This window comes from Rana temporaria, chromosome 6 (assembly GCF_905171775.1).
Source record: "Rana temporaria chromosome 6, aRanTem1.1, whole genome shotgun sequence".
NCBI classification, from domain to species: domain Eukaryota; kingdom Metazoa; phylum Chordata; class Amphibia; order Anura; family Ranidae; genus Rana; species Rana temporaria.
This window is the reverse complement of record NC_053494.1, coordinates 73,141,737-73,163,665: the sequence shown is the minus strand read 5'-3', so window position 1 is coordinate 73,163,665 and position 21,929 is coordinate 73,141,737. Positions and strand designations below refer to the sequence as shown.

Sequence of the window (21,929 nt, the reverse complement as noted above, 5' to 3'; positions counted from 1 at the left end):
ATATATATTTTTCTACACAGGAAATTTAACTACAGACTTTATGCTGGTTCAGTTTCACAAATGTACACTTTTTTTCTGCACTTTTATGTTTGTGGGTTGCGCATTATTACTTTATTTATACATACAGGTTGTGTACCTGTGAAAGGAGAGTCACATTTTTTTCCTTCTTTCCTCTCTGTTACCGGTTGCTGTGTGCAACACCGCAAGGATGGGGCGGTCAAAACAGAAAATGGAGGTGATCTTTGCTGAAGCCGGATGTCCATACCTAGGAGAGAGGTGTTGTTGCCCCTGGCAACGCTGCTGCAGTTAAACCAGCAGCTGTTGCAGAAAGTGTGAAAGTGACACAGCTTAAGACAGGATCCAGCGGAGGGAAGCCTGTGTTATGTGCCAGAAGAGAGACTGACCAAAGGCCAGGACAAGGAGTGGTTGCCAATAGCAACACAGAGGAGGCCAGTTGGGCTGTCTGTGGACCATGGGGTGGGCCTGCCAAGCGTCATGACAAGTGGTTTCTGGAGGAGCCAATACAGCATGTTGGAGAGAGCCAACAGGGCTCTGCTGGAAGAGTGCGATCTCCCATGGCAACGAGAGTGGAAGTTGTGCCTGGAGGGAGGAGCTGCAGGAGAGATTTGGCTCAACATCCCCACAAAGAGGCCTGTGTGTTCTTGCCAGCTGGGAATCATCAGGAGAGCCAGGCATTGAGGAGATGCCAAGAAATTAAATTTCAGCGTCCAGTACCGTGCTTGGACTGTGGCCAGGTGGGACATGGCATCTTTACTTGCCCAAAGTTCTGGAACACCGCTGAGGAGTCTGGAAAGGCTGCAGTGTCATCCTGTGGCCCCAAAGAGACAGTAGCTGGTATAGATGCAGCTAAGAGACAGCGCAATCAAGTGAAGACTATGATGCCAGCCACTGAAAATGCTGATGGTTATACTGACAAAAGTGTTACTGTTGGAAAATGTGATGGTATTGGTGATGATGACATTGAAAAATGTGTTTCCCTAAATGTCATATTTGAGAGTAATATTGGTGCTATGTTTACTAAAAAGGATAGGAGTAGGATATCTTCCGTGACCGCCAGAGGCAGAGCTGCAGGGTTGTCCATGGAAACCTCCCGGGATCTCCCTGTGTTGGAACTGGAGGTTGTGGACCACTCTGGCACTACTCTGGGGGAACAAGGAGGGACTGCACCACACAATGAGAGTGTGTGGGTGCAGACCACCCGCCTGATATGTGACCAATTTGGTGAAAAATGTATATATCCTGTAAAAGCTAATAGTGTAAAGCGGGATGTGATAGTAGCGCCACCAGAACAATGTGGTCAAAATAGTGTATTGCACCCTGCGGTTTGTGGCGAAGCATCGTCCCAATGTGACATAAGTGAAACTGTGCTTGTACAAGGTGATGCAGCGCTGCAGAATGCCTGTCAGGGAAGTACCACTGACTGGGACAGCTGGGCCAAACAATTGCTAACCATGCTGGATAAGGCTAGGTTACCTAACACCTGCTATGTCCAACGGAGGGACTGCAGGGTGGCCAGTGACCAAGGGCGTGTTGGCCCCTGCAGAGATTGATCCCCTCCAGTCAGAAAGACCGGTTAAGGGCACATGCATGGCAGTTGTGTTATCCGCAGCCCAACCGCTGGAAAATAGTGAGCGCAAAAATGGCAATGTGACTTATGACCTGCAGCGGCTCACTGATCAGCATCGTCAGATGTACATCTCACATTTATCCCTTCTGCCACAGCTGGCAGAAGGGATAAATGTGAGACGTACATCTGACGGCGCTTCAGTTGAGCACCAGGCTCGCGATACCGCCAGTGAGGTGGAGGTTATTGAAAATGTCTCTACCTTTCCAGCTTCAGTGGATGAGCCCCTCCACGTCATTGATAAGGGAAAAGTCCCTAGAAGGGTCTGGTATGTAGATGCGGGTCGCATTAAGATGACTAATGTGTTGTTGAAAATGCTTGAAGTCCAAAAAGCGCATTTGGGGTACACTTGGGTGTCTCCACCGTGGTCGGACAAGGTGGTACTGCGTAGTACCAGTAGGTGGAGCCAAGTTGTACAGGCTATGCTTAATGTTAATCAAAAGAGGAACTGGTTGGTACCAAATTTGTTAGCAGTGTGGCAGATGGTCTCAAGGTTCTCTGAGAGGGTGCTTCCAGTTACCAGTTTGGATGGAAGGTGCTCAGGAGAACGTTTGAAAACATTAGAAGTCTCTCCGCTTGATGCAGTGACTAGGAAGATTTCTGCTGATACAGTCCAAAGTGTGGCTGAGCGGTGGTCAGTAGAGGGCACGGACACTGCCTCACCCACTAGACTTCACATGAAGGAAGGGACCGAAATGGACATGGCAATAGCAGAGATTTTTCCTGTCAGTCGCACAAGGTACACATTAAAGTATCCGGAGTTGGTTTCTACAACAAGGGTTTAGTTGCCATGGGTAACCTCAGACAAGTTGTTAAACCAAAAAAAACTGTTGTAATGGGAAAATCTGGTGTCGCTGAGGGAAAAGGTGGTTCCCCATCAGGCGAAGTATTGGGAACAGGTTCCCTATATCAAAAAAGTGGGATCCCATGGAGAGTCAGGGTAGGACTTACCTGGAAGCGCACCCGAAAAAAAATGGGTTGTCCCGAGTGCATGCCTGCCTGGCAACCTGTGTCCCAACCCTAGGGTTGAAACCAGACAGAAAGTCAGGTAAATCTGTGGGTGTTGTCACAGACGGGAGATACATTTCTGCCTTGTTTGGACAATACACCAATCATTATCGGGCGTCGGCTACAAACGTAGCCAGAGAAAAGCTAAAGGCCGTTGAAAAACTTCAGCTGTTCAGAATGAGGCAATTAAGGCCTCTATAAGTAGCCCAGAGGATTACCACTAATTTGCATCATTCCTAAGGCTTTGTGAGTAGGAGAGCAGCGGAGGAGGTGGTGAGGAGAGGAGTGAGGAGGTGAGGAGAGGAGTGATTTTTCTGTGTGATAAAAATCAAAAGACTATTGTTTTGTGCTGTATAACCAGCACTGTCTGCCCAGCGCTAGGCTGAGCCAGACTCCATAGATAGGTTTCTGTGTGGAAGGTAGACGCCCAGAGTGGCTAGGGTTTATTTTATGTTTGATTTTGATTATGCTATTTGGATGCTTGCAATTGTTTTCCAGTAAGATTGAAAAATAAACCAAAAACTTTGTTTTCAACCGTCTTCGACTGCCAGTCTGTATAATTTCAGTGTGTGGTGAACCCATCCAAGGGGTCACACACCCCGCTACCGAGCTAACCCCTTACAGTTACCTACACCCTTTTGATTCATTTTTGTATACCATACATTAATCCAGTTATGTTGTACCATTATTGTTTCCCCCCTTTTTCCTATTCAATATGCGCTGCCTCTGTTTTCCATCTTTGCCCTCGTTTGCAGCCATGCACATGGACCCACAGTTTTGGGGTGGCTGTGTGGGACCTATGTTTCTCTTTGGGCCTCACGGCGGGTGTTGGGGTACTGGGGGTTCCCCCCGCTATCCCCTACATGCTCCACAGCAGCTATCTCATGCATTGCTGCTCAAGGGAGCTCTCACCCGCTGGCGGCATCCCGCGATCCCTCCAGGGGTCACTTATTCACCATGCGTGCGCTTAGAGTCATGCATGAGGCATTCGTGACGTCACGCCTCGGGGCGGCGTTTGGGGCCAACTGTTTTGGGGCCATGTCCTTCCGGAACGCCTATTCCTCTGCGCTGGTACATGGTGGGGGGCGGGTCCATCCACCCGGGGAGGGAGTGACCCACACCGGGATCCTGGGAATCATTGAACTCATTACCTAGCAGGCATACCCCACCTGAGTATGATTTTCATATAAATAGATGGACTCACTGGGATTTAGCTCAGATCCCAGACAGCCATCACAACGTACAGACCACACTTATATCCAGATGAAAGTAAGCAATGCCTGACATGCTCTAGGGCATTTTCACTGTAGCTCTATTTTTTTTAAATCAAGAAAATATTTTATTGAGGCAGAGTAACATACATTACAATAGTTGCAGGATGCATAGCAATGAAACAAGGATACAAACAAGAAGATTATGTACTTATTCAAGGTAAGTAAACAATAATAGAGGAACTTGCGGCCTATTCCCCTCCTTCAACCAAACCATTTCAAACTCCCTGAGACTAACCCAACCTTCCGGAAGGGTCTATGGTTGTTTGTCTCTATTACATGGTAATTACTAAAGATCTTAAATCCATCCTTAAACATATGGTCTGGCTAATTACAATATCTGCCTCTTTCTATACGCCTGTGACCAATGTACATCTATGCGAACCATATTCTGTTTATTAACCCAGTGTACCATAAACCTGGTCCCACATCCGTGTCGCAAATTATTACATGACGCCAAGATAATGTTTGCCCTACCACATCTCTCCCTGTGACCCATTATCCCTGCAGTAGCCTATCCATAACCAATTCTGCCGGTCCCAGCCCCGGAGTGTCCAGCCAGGGCTGCCATAATGACGCATTTCTGTGCTGATATGTAATTTTTCCCCGTATCAACATATTATTCACCATCTTAACCCAAAGTCCTTCTGTAGGCACTCTGGAGGTAATCCAAAATCTAGCAATGGCTCTCCGGGCAGCATAAAGCAGCCGGAGTACAGCTGTATGACCATGAGGGGAGAGAGAAGGCACCTCGAGGGCCCCAAGGAGACACACCACTGGATCATGCGGTGCCGGAAAGCCATACGCCTGTGATATAGTCTTAGTGATATAGTACCAGTATCTAAAACGTTTTGCACATTTCCACATCATATGTAGTAAGTCCCCCTCTTGTGCGTTACATTTTGGGCATAGCGGAGAATCTCTTAGACCCCACTGGAATAGACGAGCCGTGTCCTATAGACCCTGTGAAACAGAAATAAGTGCGTAAATCTGTGTTGTGCCGATACCGATACCAACAGGGCGGAAGACAAACATGTTTCCCACGTATCCCCATCTATGGGGCCCAAATCTTTTTCCCAGCCCTTTCTACATGGTAATGTTGACGCGTCGTGGGTGGTACCAATCAGTCTGGAATAAACCTGCGAGATCATACCCTTCTTGTCTCTATTCATTAAGACATCAGTGTGCAGGGGGTGCTTCATAACCGAGATAGGGGAGAGCCTACTCTCACTCTGGATAGCGTGTCTTAATTGTAAATACTTGTAGAACTGCGTTATAGCAAGCGGAAATTCGCTTCCCAGATCTGTGAAGGACTTTAGGACTGAGCCCACATACAACTGAGCAATGTAATGAATTCATGCATTGGTCCATTGTCTGAAACCCTCCAATTTAGAGAGTTCTTTATAGTGGGAATTCTTCCAAATGGGAATGAAGGGACATACCCCCCTAATATTGAAAATGGACCTAATGTATTTCCACAAGGTGTTCAGTAAGATGACAGTGGGTAGTGATTGCTCTAGGTGTGGGAGCCCTGCCTCTAAATGTGATATAGCCAGGAGAACAGATCCCAGTGGTATTAGTGGTGTTTGTACCGGGTCACCCACATCTATCTCCCCCCAATTCCCCAGGTGTTGTATTTGTAACGCTACAAAGTAGTACCGAGCGTGCGGAACCGCCATGCCCCCTTGATCTTTAGCTAATTGCAGTGTTTTAAGACCAATTCTTGCCACCTTTCTGCCCCAGATCAGATCCCTGAACTGAGCATCAATCTGCGCAAACCATTTATGTGGTATCCAAATTGGGGAATTGTGGTAAAAATATACAGGAGTTGGGGAGCCCACACCATTTTTATAAGGTTTGCTCTACCCGTAACCGATAGGGGGAGTTTTTTCCAAACCGCACACTTCTGCCTAAGCTTAAGTAGTAACGGGGTCAGGTTCAGCGAGAGGTACTGGGTGGGGTCGGAGGTCACCTGAATTCCCAGATACCTAAATTCCTTCACCACCAATATATCCTTAGCACATTCAGGTAATGGGCTTGTCAAGGGGTCTAGGGGCATGAGAACTGATTTGTTCCAATTGATACTGAAACCTCATAGGTCTCCGAAGTCCGCGATTAAGGACATCTCGTTCCTCAGAGACTCACCAGTATCTCCCAAGTAAATTAACGTGTCGTCTGCGAATAAGGAGATTACATCCTGCCTGGCACCCCTGGAAAAACCAGTTATGCCAGGCGAGGCTCGCATATGGATCGCCAAAGGGCGAACAGCAGGGGAGATAACGGACACCCCTGTCGCGTCCCCCTGAACAGCCGGAAGGAGTCCGAGACTTCACTATTGATTCTCATTCTTGCCTTTGGAGAGCTATACAGCAATTGAACCCACTTCAGAAAGGAAGGACCAACTCCAAATCTAATTAACACTTCCCATAAGTATGGCCATTCCACACTATCAAATGCCTTGGCCGCGTCCAAGGAGAAGATGGCCCTATTACCCGGGTTGTCCACTGGTACTTGTATGTTAAGGAACAACCTACGTAAATTCTGTGCAGTTGACCTAGTGGGGAGAAATCCCGACTGATCTCTATGCACCACATGGTGGATACACTTAGATAGCCTAGTAGCCAAAACCCTGGCCAGAAGTTTCACATCAAATGTCAACAGGGATATCGGCCTGTATGAGTCCGGGGAAAGGGGATCCTTCCCTGGCTTCAGCAGGACCACTATGAGGGCCTCATCCATAGAGGGGGGAAGCATTCCAGTCTCAAAGGCTGTATTGTAAACCTTCAATAAAATGGGGATGAGTTGTTCAGAGTATCTACTGTAGACCTCAGAGGGAAGACCGTCGGCCCCCGGGCGCCCTCCCATTGTGTGCTAGTGCCAATGCCTCAAGGAGCTCTTCCCTGGTAAGGGGAGCATTGAGCAAGGCCATCTCTGAGGCAGGAAGACATGGCATTTGGTATTTATCCAGAAATGCATGTATCTGGTCAATAGTGGGGCTAACCTTTGATGTATAGACATACTGAAAAAAACGTTTAAAGCATCCGATAATGGATTGTGTGGAGTGGCATGCCTCCCCCCTAGCATTTGTAACCACAGTAATATGTGAAGGTGGCTGTTGGGACCTAGCCAGGATCGCCAGTAGGTGGCCTGTATTTTCCCCCTCTTCAAAATGCCTTTGCTGTAGAAAGAACCAGGCCTAGATCAATCCTAGATAGTCCCCCCACTGAGGCCGACTGACAAGAAAATACTTTTGCATCAAGGTTGTGCATTCTCCATACATCTGTTAAACCCAGCTCAGTAACCAACCGAGAACAGGTGTAAAGCCATTCCTCTCATGTGCGTCCCCCCATATTACTTATGAACTTATTTTTCTCATATTCCAAGAAATTATTAAAATCCCCAAGGACCAGCACAGGAATACCAGGAAGACAAGATATAAACTCGGCCAACAGCTTTATAACACGTGACGTCACGACTTTCCGAAAGAAGCCGAACGTCGCTGCGCAGGCGCCGTATAGAGCCGACTCTATAAGGCGCCTGCGCAATGACGTTCGGCTTCTGTCGGAAAGTCGTGACGCGCAGTATGCGCCCGTCGGAGGAACGTCAATCAACTAGGAACGCCCACCGCCAAGGGATGAAACGGCGATATCGAGGTATGTACTAAAAAAACAAAACAAAAGCCAGCCTACCCGCAGTGTAAGCAGTCTTACGAATGTATTGTTAGAAATTTGTTTTAGGGGGAACCTGCAGTAAATGTGTTTAGTTGCAATTAAACAGGACACGTGCACTTACAGTAAATGCTTTGACGTGCTATTAAAGAGCAAACTTGCACTTGCAGTAAATGTGCTTACGTGCTATTAAAGAGCAAACTTGCACTTACAGTAAATGCTTTGACGTTCTATTAAAGAGCAAACTTGCACTTGCAGTAAATGCTTTGACGTGCTATTAAAGAGCAAACTTGCACTTACAGTAAATGCTTTGACGTGCTATTAAAGAGCAAACTTGCACTTGCAGTAAATGCGCTTACATGCTATTAAAGAGCAAACTTACACTTGCAGTAAATGCGTTTACGTGTGATTAAAGAGCAAACTTGCACTTACAGTAAATGCGCTTAGTTGCAAATAAACAGGACATGTGCACTTACAGTAAATGCTTTGACGTGCTATTAGAGAGCAAACTTGCACTTACAGTAAATGCGCTTACGTGCTATTAAAGAGCAAACTTGCACTTACAGTAAATGCTTTGACGTGCTATTAAAGAGAAAACTTGCACTTGCAGTAAATGTGTTTATGTGCGATTAAAGAGCAAACTTGCACTTGCAGTAAATGCGTTTATGTGCTATTAAAGAGCAAACTTGCACTTACAGTAAATGCTTTGACGTGCTATTAAAGAGGAAACTTACAGTAAATGCGCTTAGTTGCAAATAAACAGGACACGTGCACTTACAGTAAATACTTTGACGTGCTATTAGAGAGCAAACTTGCACTTACAGTAAATGCGCTTAGTTGCAAATGAACAGGACATGTGCACTTACAGTAAATGCTTTGACGTGCTAATAAAGAGGACACTTGCACCTGCAGTAAATGCGCTTACGTGCAATTAAAGAGCAAACTTGCACTTACAGTAAATGCGCTTAGTTGCAAATTAACAGGACACGTGCACTTACAGTAAATGCTTTGACGTGCTATTAAAGAGCAAACTTGCACTTGCAGTAAATGCGCTTACATGCTATTAAAGAGCAAACTTACACTTGCAGTAAATGCGTTTACGTGTGATTAAAGAGCAAACTTGCACTTACAGTAAATGCGCTTAGTTGCAAATAAACAGGACATGTGCACTTACAGTAAATGCTTTGACGTGCTATTAGAGAGCAAACTTGCACTTACAGTAAATGCGCTTACGTGCTATTAAAGAGCAAACTTGCACTTACAGTAAATGCTTTGACGTGCTATTAAAGAGAAAACTTGCACTTGCAGTAAATGCGTTTATGTGCGATTAAAGAGCAAACTTGCACTTGCAGTAAATGCGTTTATGTGCTATTAAAGAGCAAACTTGCACTTACAGTAAATGCTTTGACGTGCTATTAAAGAGGAAACTTACAGTAAATGCGCTTAGTTGCAAATAAACAGGACACGTGCACTTACAGTAAATACTTTGACGTGCTATTAGAGAGCAAACTTGCACTTACAGTAAATGCGCTTAGTTGCAAATGAACAGGACATGTGCACTTACAGTAAATGCTTTGACGTGCTAATAAAGAGGACACTTGCACTTGCAGTAAATGCGCTTACGTGCGATTAAAGAGCAAACTTGCACTTACAGTAAATGCGCTTAGTTGCAAATTAACAGGACACGTGCACTTACAGTAAATGCTTTGACGTGCTATTAAAGAGCAAACTTGCACTTGCAGTAAATGCGCTTACGTGCTATTAAAGAGCAAACTTGCACTTACAGTAAATGCGCTTAGTTGCAAATAAACAGGACATGTGCACTTACAGTAAATACTTTGACGTGCTATTAAACAGCAAACTTGCACTTGCAGTAAATGCGCTTACGTGCTATTAACCTCTTCCATACAGGGCTTTTATACACACCTCCATACCGGGCCTATTCTGGCACTTCTCTCCTACATGTACAAATCATCATTTTTTTGCTAGAAAATTACGCAGAACCCCCAAACATTGTATATGTTTTTTTAGCAGACACCCTAGGGAATAAAACGACGGTCATTGAAACCTTTTATTCTGCACGGTATTTGCGCAATAATTTTTCAAACGCCTTTTTTTGGGAAAAAAATAGTTTCATGAATTAAAAAAATAACAAAACAGTAAAGTTAGACCAATTATTTTGTAAAATATGAAAGATTATGTTACACCGAGTAAATAGATACCTAACATTTCACGCTTTAAAATTGCGCACACTCATGGAATGGCGCCAAACTTCGGTACTTAAAAATCTCCATAGGCAACGCTTTGAAAATGTTTACAGGTTACCAGTTTAGATTTACAGAGGAGATCTAGTGCTAGAATTGTTGCTGGCACTCTAGCGCACGCGGCGATACCTCACATATGTGGTTTAAACGGCGTTTACATATGTCGGCGGGACTTGCGTGTGCGTTCGCTTCTGCGCGCAAGCTACTGGGGACAGGGGCGTTAAAAAAAATATTTTTTTTTTTTTTTTTTTTTTTTTTTACATATTTATTTCTTTTTTTACACTTTTTTTTTTTTTTTTTATTATCACTTTTATTCCTATTACAAGGAATGTAAACATCCCTTGTAATAGGAATGTGTGTGACAGGTCCTCTTTATGGAGAGATGCGGGGTCAATAAGACCCCACATCTCTCCTCCAGGCCTGAAAGCATGAAATCGGTGAAAAAAAATTCACAGATCTCATGTTTACCGTTGCTTAGCAGCCGCAATCGCGGCTTTGTTTACTTACGGGGACCCGGGCGTGACGTCATCACATCGCGCCCGGGTCCTCCGAAGGTCATAGAGATGACTGGTGACCATCTGGTCACCAGTCATCTCTATGCTTCCTGCGAGCGCCGGACGATTCGTTCTCCGGGCCCCCGATGGCACAGGAGAGCCCGGAGAAGCACCGGATGGCGGCGGGAGGGGGGGGATGTCCCCTCCCGCCGCCTGTAAGAACGATCTAGCGGCGGAACCGCCGCTATGATCATTCTTACGTTGTGCAGAATCGCCGGCACAAGAGAAGGATATCTGAATGATGCCTCTAGCTGCAGGCATCATTCAGATATCCCCCCCACAAAGCCCAGGACGTCATATGACGTCCACTCTGAACGGCAGAGGTTCTTTGTGGACGTCATTTTACTATGGGCCGGTAGGGAAGTGGTTAAAGAGCAAATTTGCACTTACAGTAAATGCGCTTAGTTGCAAATGAACAGGACATATGCACTTACAGTAAATGCTTTGACGTGCTATTAAAGAGCAAACTTGCACTTGCAGTAAATGCGCTTACGTGCGATTAAAGAGCAAACTTGCACTTACAGTAAATGAGCTTAGTTGCAAATAAACAGGACACGTGCACTTACAGTAAATGCTTTGACGTGCTATTAAAGAGCAAACTTGCACTTGCAGGAAATGCGCTTGCGTGCTATTAAAGAGCAAACTTGCACTTACAGTAAATGCTTTGATGTGCTATTAAAGAGCAAACTTGCACTTGCAGTAAATGGCCCAGATTCAGGTAGATTTGCCCTTTAGTTGCACATGTGAAGAGCAGCTGATTTGCTCTGCGCTGGGGCAAATTGGAAAGATTGCCACCTGATTCAGGATTTCTTTTGTCTGCTAACTTGCTCCTTTGTAAGGCAAAAATCAGGGCCTAAGGCAGCGCAAGTGAAAGTGGGTGTGCCCTATGCAAATGATCTTTTTTCCACTCAGCAGTGGTTTGCGCCTATTTTCAGGGCAAATTTTGCCCACCTGCTTGCACTGAGCAAATAAATAGGGGCAGACCTGCGCAGGTCCTGTGCAAAATTACATCCTGCTTGTTTCATCCCCCCTGAGCAAGGTAATTTTGCCCTTTTTTCTGAGATGGCACCTCCTGATAAGAAAAAAAAAAGAAAAGCAAATTTTGTCTCCGCTGAGATGGATATACTGCTTGCGGCACTGACGCGCCATACTGCCGTTCTTTTTGGTTCAGAGCGGAAGAATACCACCGTAGCCCAAAGGAGCATAAATGCCCTGGGCATTGAGGAGAGGTCCTGGGAGGACATCCCAAAAAAATTTACTGACATGCGTCGTCGAGTCAGGGACAAAATTGTCCTAATCAGAAAGCATAGCAGGGGTACCGAAGGAGGATCAGCCTGTGTTGTGCGACTCAATCCGGAGGAGGAGGTCATCTCTCAGAGTCTAGCGCTGGAGCAGGTGGAGGGACTGCCAGGCTATGACTCCACTGTTGGGGACTTGGGGACTTGGGGACTGGTAAGTTTTTTTTCTCATATTTGCTGTGTATCATGGGAGGGGGTAGAAGTGAACATATGAGGGGGTAGAAGGGAAGATGTAAAAAGTTTTTATTTCTCATATCTGCTGTGTATCATGGGAGGGGGTAGAAGGGAACATGTAACAAGTTTTTATTTCTCATATCTGCTGTGTATCATGGGAGGGGGTAGAAGGGAACATATGATAAGTGTGTTGCTCCAGCAACATATTTTTTTTGTGTCATCCACAGATGTTGATGATGAGGCTGGGCCATCATCGGCTGTAGGGTGACCCACGCCATCCCCAGAACATCATGGGGTCCAGTCAGGCCCCCTGCAGATACTGGGCATGTTGGTGGAGGAGGATATCGCCCATAGTCCATCTAGGGAGGAGGAAGTGGTGGAGGAGTCCATTATCCTCAACCTGGATGAATCTGTGTACCTCCAGGAGGATCCCACCATCCCTGACCTCCCCACCATCCCCCCGACCATCACGTCATCCCCCTCCAGGGCAAGCCCCTCCAGTGTCCCCCCTCCAGTGTCCCTCCCTCCAGTGTGGCCCACTCCCCTTCTTCTCCCTCAGTTCGTGCCCCAGCCTCTCCTCCAAGAAAGGCTCTATGTAAAACGAGGGGTGTACCCTCCAGCCTCCGTGAAGGTCTGCAGGAGGAGCAGGCCCGGCAGACCCGCCATATAGGGGACATGGTGGGAGACTTGAGGCGGGTGGCGGACAGCCTGGCATCCACCTCCTCCTCTCTGCAGCAGGCCCTCACCCTGCATGCTGACCGGGGGATACGAGACACTGAGAGCTTGGAGGAAGTCAGTGCCAACTGTGGAGCCATGGTCACCTGCATGGTTGAGCAGCAGGGCGCCATCGCTTTGCTAACAGCGGAGGTGAGCAGGTTGGCAGGTGCGGTGGAGGCCAACACTGCTGCTGTGCGGAAGGAGGGGAGATTAACCCGGCAGCAGCAGAGGACCAATACCACCCGGCAGCTGCGGATGTTGGCCCTAAACCAACAGCGTGCTCACCCGCCTGGCCAACGCCATGGAGGGCATGCAGGCACCACCTGCCAGGAGTGAGGAAGAAGGGGTTGATGCTCCTTCCCCCCTCCATCCCCACCCCATGCTCGATCCCCACCACAGGCTCCATTTTCAGCCCAGGCTCCATCCCCACCACAGGCTTAACCACGCAGACTGAGGAGCCAGAGCCGGGGCACCCTTGGCACAAGGATGTCCAAAAAAAAAAATGATTTTCCTTTTATTTTTGTATTTTTTACCTATCCCTTGCTGCTCATATAATGAGCCTTTTCTATTTATTTTGATTATGCTTATATTTTTTTTGGGGGATATTTTTTTTTTGCTCAGATTAGGAGCTTTTCTATATTTAGTTTATGCTCAAAGTTTTTTTTTTTTTTTTTTGTTTGTAGTCCCTACACACGGTGAGGAGTGCTGTAGTTTCTCTCCAGCTGACCTGTGGCCATCTGTTGCTAACTTGCCCCTGCTTTTATAAAGTGCAAATTTGCCCCGGCTAAACAGCTTGCGCGCTTTGGGAGCAAAATGCTCCTCACACGCGCAAGTTTATGAATCAGTGGCAGTTCCTCATTTGCATATTTGCTGAGGGAAAACCATGAGAGCGCAAGTTGCTCCCTGAGCAAAATTGCCCCTTAATTGCGCCGGGGCAGAGAAACTGCCTCCGTGCAAAAATGGCACATTTCAGGCTTAGCTTGCTTTCTGGGTCACCCGCAAATTTGCCTGGGAGCAAATCCGTACTTGCGCGGCGCAAATCACACTTGCTCCCGCGCAAGTCGTACCTGAATCTGGGCCAATGTGTTTACATGCGATTAAAGAGCAAACTTGCACTTACAGTAAATGCACTTAGTTGCAAATAAACAGGACATGTGCACTTACAGTAAATGCTTTGACGTGCTATTAGAGAGCAAACTTGCACTTGCAGTAAATGCGCTTACGTGCTATTAAAGAGCAAACTTGCACTTACAGTAAATGCTTTGACGTGCTATTAAAGAGAAAACTTGCACTTACAGTAAATGCTTTGAGGTGCTTTTAAAGAGCAAACTTGCACTTACAGTAAATGCTTTGACGTGCTATTAAAGAGCAAACTTGCACTTGCAGTAAATGCGTTTATGTGCGATTAAAGAGCAAACTTGCACTTGCAGTAAATGCTCTTACGTGTTATTAAAGAGCAAACTTGCACTTACAGTAAATGCTTTGAGGTGCTATTAAAGAGCAAACTTGCACTTGCAGTAAATGCGCTTACGTGCTATTAAAGAGCAAACTTGCACTTACAGTAAATGCTTTGACGTGCTATTAAACAGCAAACTTGCACTTGCAGTAAATGCTTTGACGTGCTATTAAAGAGCAAACTTGCACTTACATTAAATGCGTTTACGTGCGATTAAAGAGCAAACTGGCACTTACAGTAAATGCGCTTAGTTGCAAATAAACAGGACACGTGCACTTACAGTAAATACTTTGACGTGCTTATAAAGAGGAAACTTGCACTTGCAGTAAATGCGCTTACGTGCGATTAAAGAGCAAACTTGCACTTACAGTAAATGCGCTTAGTTGCAAATAAACAGGACACGTGCACTTACAGTAAATGCTTTGACATGCTATTAAAGAGCAAACTTGCACTTGCAGAAAATGCGCTTACGTGCTATTAAAGAGCAAACTTGCACTTACAGTAACTGCTTTGACGTGCTATTAAAGAGTAAACTTGCACTTGCAGTAAATGCGTTTACATGCGATTAAAGAGCAAACTTGCACTTACAGTAAATGCGCTTAGTTGCAAATAAACAGGACACGTGCACTTACAGTAAATGCTTTGACGTGCTATTAGAGAGCAAACTTGCACTTGCAGTAAATGCGCTTACATGCTATTAAAGAGCAAACTTGCACTTACAGTAAATGCTTTGACGTGCTATTAAAGAGAAAACTTGCACTTGCAGTAAATGCGCTTACGTGCTATTAAAGAGCAAACTTGCACTTACAGTAAATGCTTTGACGTGCTATTAAAGAGCAAATGTGCACTTGCAGTAAATGCGCTTACGTGCTATTAAAGAGCAAACTTGCACTTACAGTAAATGTTTTGATGTGCTATTAAAGAGCAAACTTGCACTTGCAGTAAATGCGTTTACGTGCTATTAAAGAGCAAACTTGCACTTACAGTAAATGCTTTGAGGTGCTTTTAAAGAGCACACTTGCACTTGCAGTAAATGCGCTTACGTGCTATTAAAGAGCAAACTGGCACTTACAGTAAATGCTTTGACGTGCTATTAAAGAGCAAACTTGCACTTGCAGTAAATGCGTTTAGTTGCAATTAAACAGGACACGTGCACTTACAGTAAATGCTTTGACGTGCTATTAAAGAGCAAACTTGCACTTGCAGTAAATGCGCTTACGTGCTATTAAAGAGCAAACTTGCACTTACAGTAAATGCTTTGACGTGCTATTAAAGAGCAAACGTGCACTTACAGTAAATGCGCTTAGTTGCAAATAAACAGGACACGTGCACTTACAGTAAATGCTTTGACGTGCTATTAAAGAGCAAACTTGCACTTACAATAAATGCTTTGACGTGCTATTAAAGAGCAAACTTGCACTTGCAGTAAATGCGCTTACGTGCTATTAAAGAGCAAACTTGCACTTACAGTAAATGCTTTGACGTGCTATTAAAGAGCAAACTTGCACTTGCAGTAAATGTTTTTACGTGCTATTATAGAGCAAACTTGCACTTACAGTAAATGCTTTGACGTGCTATTAAAGTGCAAACTTGCACTTGCAGTAAATGCGTTTACGTGCGATTAAAGAGCAAACTTGCACTTACAGTAAATGCGCTTAGTTGCAAATAAACAGGACACGTGCACTTACAGTAAATACTTTGACGTGCTATTAGAGAGCAAACTTGCACTTGCAGTAAATGCGCTTACGTGCGATTAAAGAGCAAACTTGCACTTACAGTAAATGCGCTTAGTTGCAAATGAACAGGACATGTGCACTTACAGTAAATGCTTTGACGTGCTAATAAAGAGGAAACTTGCACTTGCAGTAAATGCGCTTACGTGCGATTAAAGAGCAAACTTGCACTTACAGTAAATGTGCTTAGTTGCAAATTAACAGGACACGTGCACTCACAGTAAATGCTTTGACGTGCTATTAAAGAGCAAACTTGCACTTGCAGTAAATGCGCTTACGTGCTATTAAAGAGCAAACTTGCACTTACAGTAAATGCGCTTAGTTGCAAATAAACAGGACACGTGCACTTACAGTAAATACTTTGACGTGCTAATAAAGAGCAAACTTGCACTTGCAGTAAATGCTCTTACGTGCCATTAAAGAGCAAACTTGCACTTACAGTAAATGTGCTTAGTTGCAAATGAACAGGACATGTGCACTTACAGTAAATGCTTTGACGTGCTATTAAAGAGCAAACTTGCACTTGCAGGAAATGCACTTACGTGCTATTAAAGAGCAAACTTGCACTTACAGTAAATGCTTTGATGTGCTATTAAAGAGCAAACTTGCACTTGCAGTAAATGTGTTTACGTGCGATTAAAGAGCAAACTTGCACTTACAGTAAATGCGCTTAGTTGAAAATAAACAGGACACGTGCACTTACAGTAAATACTTTGACGTGCTATTAAAGAGCAAACTTCCACTTGCAGTAAATGCGCTTACGTGCTATTAAAGAGCAAACTTGCACTTACAGTAAATGCGCTTTGTTGCAAATGAACAGGACATGTGCACTTACAGTAAATGCTTTGATGTGCTATTAAAGACCAAACTTGCACTTGCAGTAAATGCGTTTACGTGCGATTAAAGAGCAAACTTGCACTTACAGTAAATGCGCTTAGTTGAAAATAAACAGGACACGTGCACTTACAGTAAATGCTTTGACGTGCTATTAAAGAGCAAACTTGCACTTGCAGTAAATGCGCTTACGTGCTATTAAAGAGCAAACTTGCACTTACAGTAAATGCTTTGACGTGCTATTAAAGAGCAAACGTGCACTTGCAGTAAATGCGCTTACGTGCTATTAAAGAGCAAACTTGCACTTACAGTAAATGCTTTGACGTGCTATTAAAGACAAACTTGCACTTGCAGTAAATGCGTTTACGTGCTATTAAAGAGCAAACTTGCACTTACAGTAAATGCTTTGAGGTGCTTTTAAAGAGCAAACTTGCACTTGCAGTAAATGCGCTTACGTGCTATTAAAGAGCAAACTGGCACTTACAGTAAATGCTTTGACGTGCTATCAAAGAGCAAACTTGCACTTGCAGTAAATGCGTTTAGTTGCAATTAAACAGGACACGTGCACTTACAGTAAATGCTTTGACGTGCTATTAAAGAGCAAACTTGCACTTACAATAAATGCTTTGACGTGCTATTAAAGAGCAAACTTGCACTTGCAGTAAATGCGCTTACGTGCTATTAAAGAGCAAACTTGCACTTGCAGTAAATGTTTTTACGTGCGATTAAAGAGCAAACTTGCACTTACAGTAAATGCGCTTAGTTGCAAATAAACAGGACACGTGCACTTACAGTAAATACTTTGACATGCTATTAGAGAGCAAACTTGCACTTGCAGTAAATGCGCTTACGTGCGATTAAAGAGCAAACTTGCACTTACAGTAAATGTGCTTAGTTGCAAATTAACAGGACATGTGCACTTACAGTAAATGCTTTGACGTGCTATTAAAGAGCAAACTTGCACTTGCAGTAAATGCGCTTACGTGCGATTAAAGAGCAAACTTGCACTTACAGTAAATGCGCTTAGTTGCAAATAAACAGGACACGTGCACTTACAGTAAATGCTTTGACGTGCTATTAAAGAGCAAACTTGCACTTGCAGGAAATGCACTTACGTGCTATTAAAGAGCAAACTTGCACTTACAGTAAATGCTTTGATGTGCTATTAAAGAGCAAACTTGCACTTGCAGTAAATGCGTTTACGTGCGATTAAAGAGCAAACTTGCACTTACAGTATATGCGCTTAGTTGAAAATAAACAGGACACGTGCACTTACAGTAAATACTTTGACGTGCTATTAAAGAGCAAACTTCCACTTGCAGTAAATGTGCTTACGTGCTATTAAAGAGCAAACTTGCACTTACAGTAAATGCGCTTTGTTGCAAATGAACAGGACATGTGCACTTACAGTAAATGCTTTGACGTGCTATTAAAGAGCAAACTTGCACTTGCAGTAAATGCGCTTATTTGCAAATAAACAGGACACGTGCACTTACAGTAAATGCTTTGACGTGCTATTAAAGAGCAAACTTGCACTTGCAGTAAATGCGCTTACGTGCTATTAAAGAGCAAACTTGCACTTACAGCAAATGCTTTGACGTGCTATTAAAGAGAAAACTTGCACTTGCAGTAAATGCTCTTACGTGCAATTAAAGAGCAAACTTGCACTTACAGTAAATGCTTTGACGTGCTATTAAAGAGCAAACTTGCACTTGCAGTAAATGTGTTTAGTTGCAAATAAACAGGACACGTGCACTTACAGTAAATGCTTTGACATGCTATTAAAGAGCAAACTTGCAGTTGCAGTAAATGCGCTTACGTGTTATTAAAGAGCAAACTTGCACTTACAGTAAATGGTTTGACGTGCTATTAAAGAGCAAACTTGCACTTGCAGTAAATGCGCTTAGTTGCAAATAAACAGGACACATGCACTTACAGTAAATGCTTTGACGTGCTATTAGAGAGCAAACTTGCACTTGCAGTAAATGCGCTTACATGCTATTAAAGAGCAAACTTGCACTTACAGTAAATGCTGTGACGTGCTATTAAAGAGAAAACTTGCTCTTGCAGTAAATGCGTTTATGTGCGATTAAAGAGCAAACTTGCACTTGCAGTAAATGCTCTTACGTGCTATTAAAGAGCAAACTTGCACTTACAGTAAATGTGTTTAGTTGCAAATAAACAGGACACGTGCAATTACAGTAAATGCTTTGACATGCTATTAAAGAGCAAACTTGCAGTTGCAGTAAATGCGCTTACGTGTTATTAAAGAGCAAACTTGCACTTACAGTAAATGCTTTGACGTGCTATTAAAGAGCAAACTTGCACTTGCAGTAAATGCTTTGACGTGCTATTAAAGAGCAAACTTGCACTTACAGTAAATGCTTTGACGTGCTATTAAAGAGCAAACTTGCACTTGCAGTAAACGCGCTTACGTGCTATTATAGAGCAAACTTGCACTTACAGTAAATGCTTTGACGTGCTATTAAAGAGCAAACTTGCACTTGCAGTAAATGCGTTTACGTGCGATTAAAGAGCAAACTTGCACTTACAGTAAATGCGCTTAGTTGCAAATAAACAGGACACGTGCACTTACAGTAAATACTTTGACGTGCTATTAAAGAGCAAACTTGCACTTGCAGTAAATGCGCTTACGTGCTATTATAGAGCAAACTTGCACTTACAGTAAATGCTTTGACGTGCTATTAAAGTGCAAACTTGCACTTGCAGTAAATGCGTTTACGTGCGATTAAAGAGCAAACTTGCACTTACAGTAAATGCGCTTAGTTGCAAATAAACAGGACATGTGCACTTACAGTAAATGCTTTGACGTGCTATTAGAGAGCAAACTTGCACTTGCAGTAAATGCGCTTACATGCTATTAAAGAGCAAACTTGCACTTACAGTAAATGCTTTGACGTGCTATTAAAGAGAAAACTTGCACTTGCAGTAAATGTGTTTATGTGCGATTAAAACGGAAAATTGTTATCCTTACCTTCGGTAATTTTCCTTTCCTGGCCTGTCCTCACGTCCGCACATCATGGGTTAATCCCCTCCTCCGATCCACCAGTACCACCTTCTTCTAGCTAATAAGTAGGGGGCCCTTCCTCCCAGTCCTTGTTCCACTAATTTGGCGGACGACAGACTATAGGGAGGGAAAGGCTGTGCTGACGTGAGGACAGGCCAGGAAAGGAAAATTACCGAAGGTAAGGATAACAATTTTCAGTTTTCCTGGCCAGTCCTCCAGTCAGCACATCATGGGATTTAATTTAGCACCCTAGGGCGGGAAAATGTATATAAGACTCGGACGACAACTGTCAATGCTGCCTAAGTAAATATATTTATTCTCTTTCTTTTATTTATTTCTTATATATATATATTTTTTTTATCTTGTCTGAAAACGTGCCGATACTACGGCATTTCCGAAACTAGACGCCTTGGCTGACGTCACGTCTAGATTGTAATGCCTCGCGAAGGTCTTGCAGGAACTCCAACTGGCCTTCCTGCATATTTCTTCAATTGGTATTTTGGCAAATGCTGCCCAAGAGGCTGCCACCCCTCTGGTAGAATGAGCTCTAGTTGCCTGTGGAGGCGTCAGCCCTTGTTTCTCGTACGTGAGCTTTATTATTTTGGTGATCCAGGTTGAAATTACTCTTGTTGAAGCGGCTTGTCCTTTTTTAGGCCCAGATGGTAAGATGAAAAGGGAATCTGTTTTGCGCATTTGTTGAGAACGGTGCAGATAAATTGAAACAAGGTTGACCATGTCCAGAGGCCTGAGATCTAGTTCTTCTTCTTGTCTAGGCGGTAATGTAAAGCTAGGTAACACCGCCTCCCAGTCAAGGTGAAACTTTGAAACTACCTTCGGTGTTGTTATTGGTGAAGGTCTCAGAATCACTTTGTCTGGGAGAATGATGCAGTATGGTTCCTTACTGGACAGGGCCGCTAGCTTGGAAAACCTCCTTGCCGATGTTACGGCGATGAGAAACACCAGCTTAAGTGTTAGAAACCAGAATGGGCAAGATTCTGCCGGTATAAAAGGATGTTGAAGCAGTGCTTTTAGTACTGTGCCTAAGTCCCAGGCCGGAAATAGAGACTTTCTTGGAGGATTTATTTTCATGGTCGCTTTTAAGAATTGTTTTACCAGTGGTTCGTCTGCCCACCTGTATCCTGAAAAACCCGACAAAGCTGAAATTTGCACTTTTAATGTACTATAGGCTAAGCCTTTGTTTAGCGCAGATTGTAAAAAGTCCAGTACTTGTGCCACATTCGGTTTTATTGGAGAAAAATTTTGTTGTGACGCAAAGGTTGAAAACTTTGCCCAAATCCTGTTGTAGGTGACGTTGGTCGAGGCTTTCCTAGACTTTAATAGAGTTGAAATTACTTCCTCTGAAATGCCTTGTGCCTGAAGTCTGGTTGATTCAGCAGCCAAGCCGTCAGTTGCAACCTGTTTGGGTTGGGATGTACCCATTGGCGCTGCCATAGGAGATCCCTCTTTAGTGGTAGCCGTATCGGGGGAGCCGACGACATGTGAAGGAGTAGAGGGAACCACGGCCTCTGTGGCCAAAAGGGGAGAATTATTATTGCATGTACCCTCTCCCTCGCAATTTTTAGCAAAGTCCTCATTACTAGCGGCACTGGCGGAAAGATGTAAACTAGGGGAAAATCCCATGGAATGGAGAAGGCATCTTGGGTCAAGGCTTTGTTGCAACGGAACCTGGACACAAAGTGAGGTGTCTTTGCATTGACTCGCGTCGCCATCAGATCCACTGAGAGTGTCCCCCACTCGGAAAAGATTGGTTCCAGGAACTTCTCGTTCAAGGCCCATTTGTTCTTGTCGGGGAAGTCCCGACTCAAGTGATCCGCGATGGAATTCTGGCTGCCCGGGATATAAGCTGCTGTTAGGGCTTCCAGGTGTGTTTCAGCCCAAACAAATATCTTGGTTGCCACCTGCAAAAGTGGTAAGCTCTTGGTTCCGCCCTGTCTGGCTACATATGCTACTGCTGTCTTGTTGTCTAACATTAGTTTGACTCGAGCACCCTGTACCAGTTTCTCGAAGGCCCGCAGGGCCATGTATGCTGCTTGCAGCTCCAAAAGGTTGGAGTGTCGGGATTCCGTCTTGCTCCAAACTCCTTGCACCTGCCTGCCGAGGCAGTGAGCACCCCAGCCCCGGAGGCTGGCATCCGAAGTTATCAGAACCCAGTCCCCGGGGCTGAGGGGCATGCCCCGCGACAGGTTCTCTGACGACTTCCACCAAGCTAGGTTCTGTCGAATCCGGCCTGGTATGAGAATCCTCTGATGGAGAGTGGT

The 21,929-nt window shown here is 44.5% G+C and overlaps 1 protein-coding gene across 1 annotated transcript in view; it reads left to right on the top strand.

Annotated features, from left to right (window-relative positions):
• Positions 1-21,929, top strand: part of SNX29 (sorting nexin 29) — a 1,289,390-nt gene that overhangs the window by 865,482 nt on the left and 401,979 nt on the right. The window lies entirely within an intron of this gene.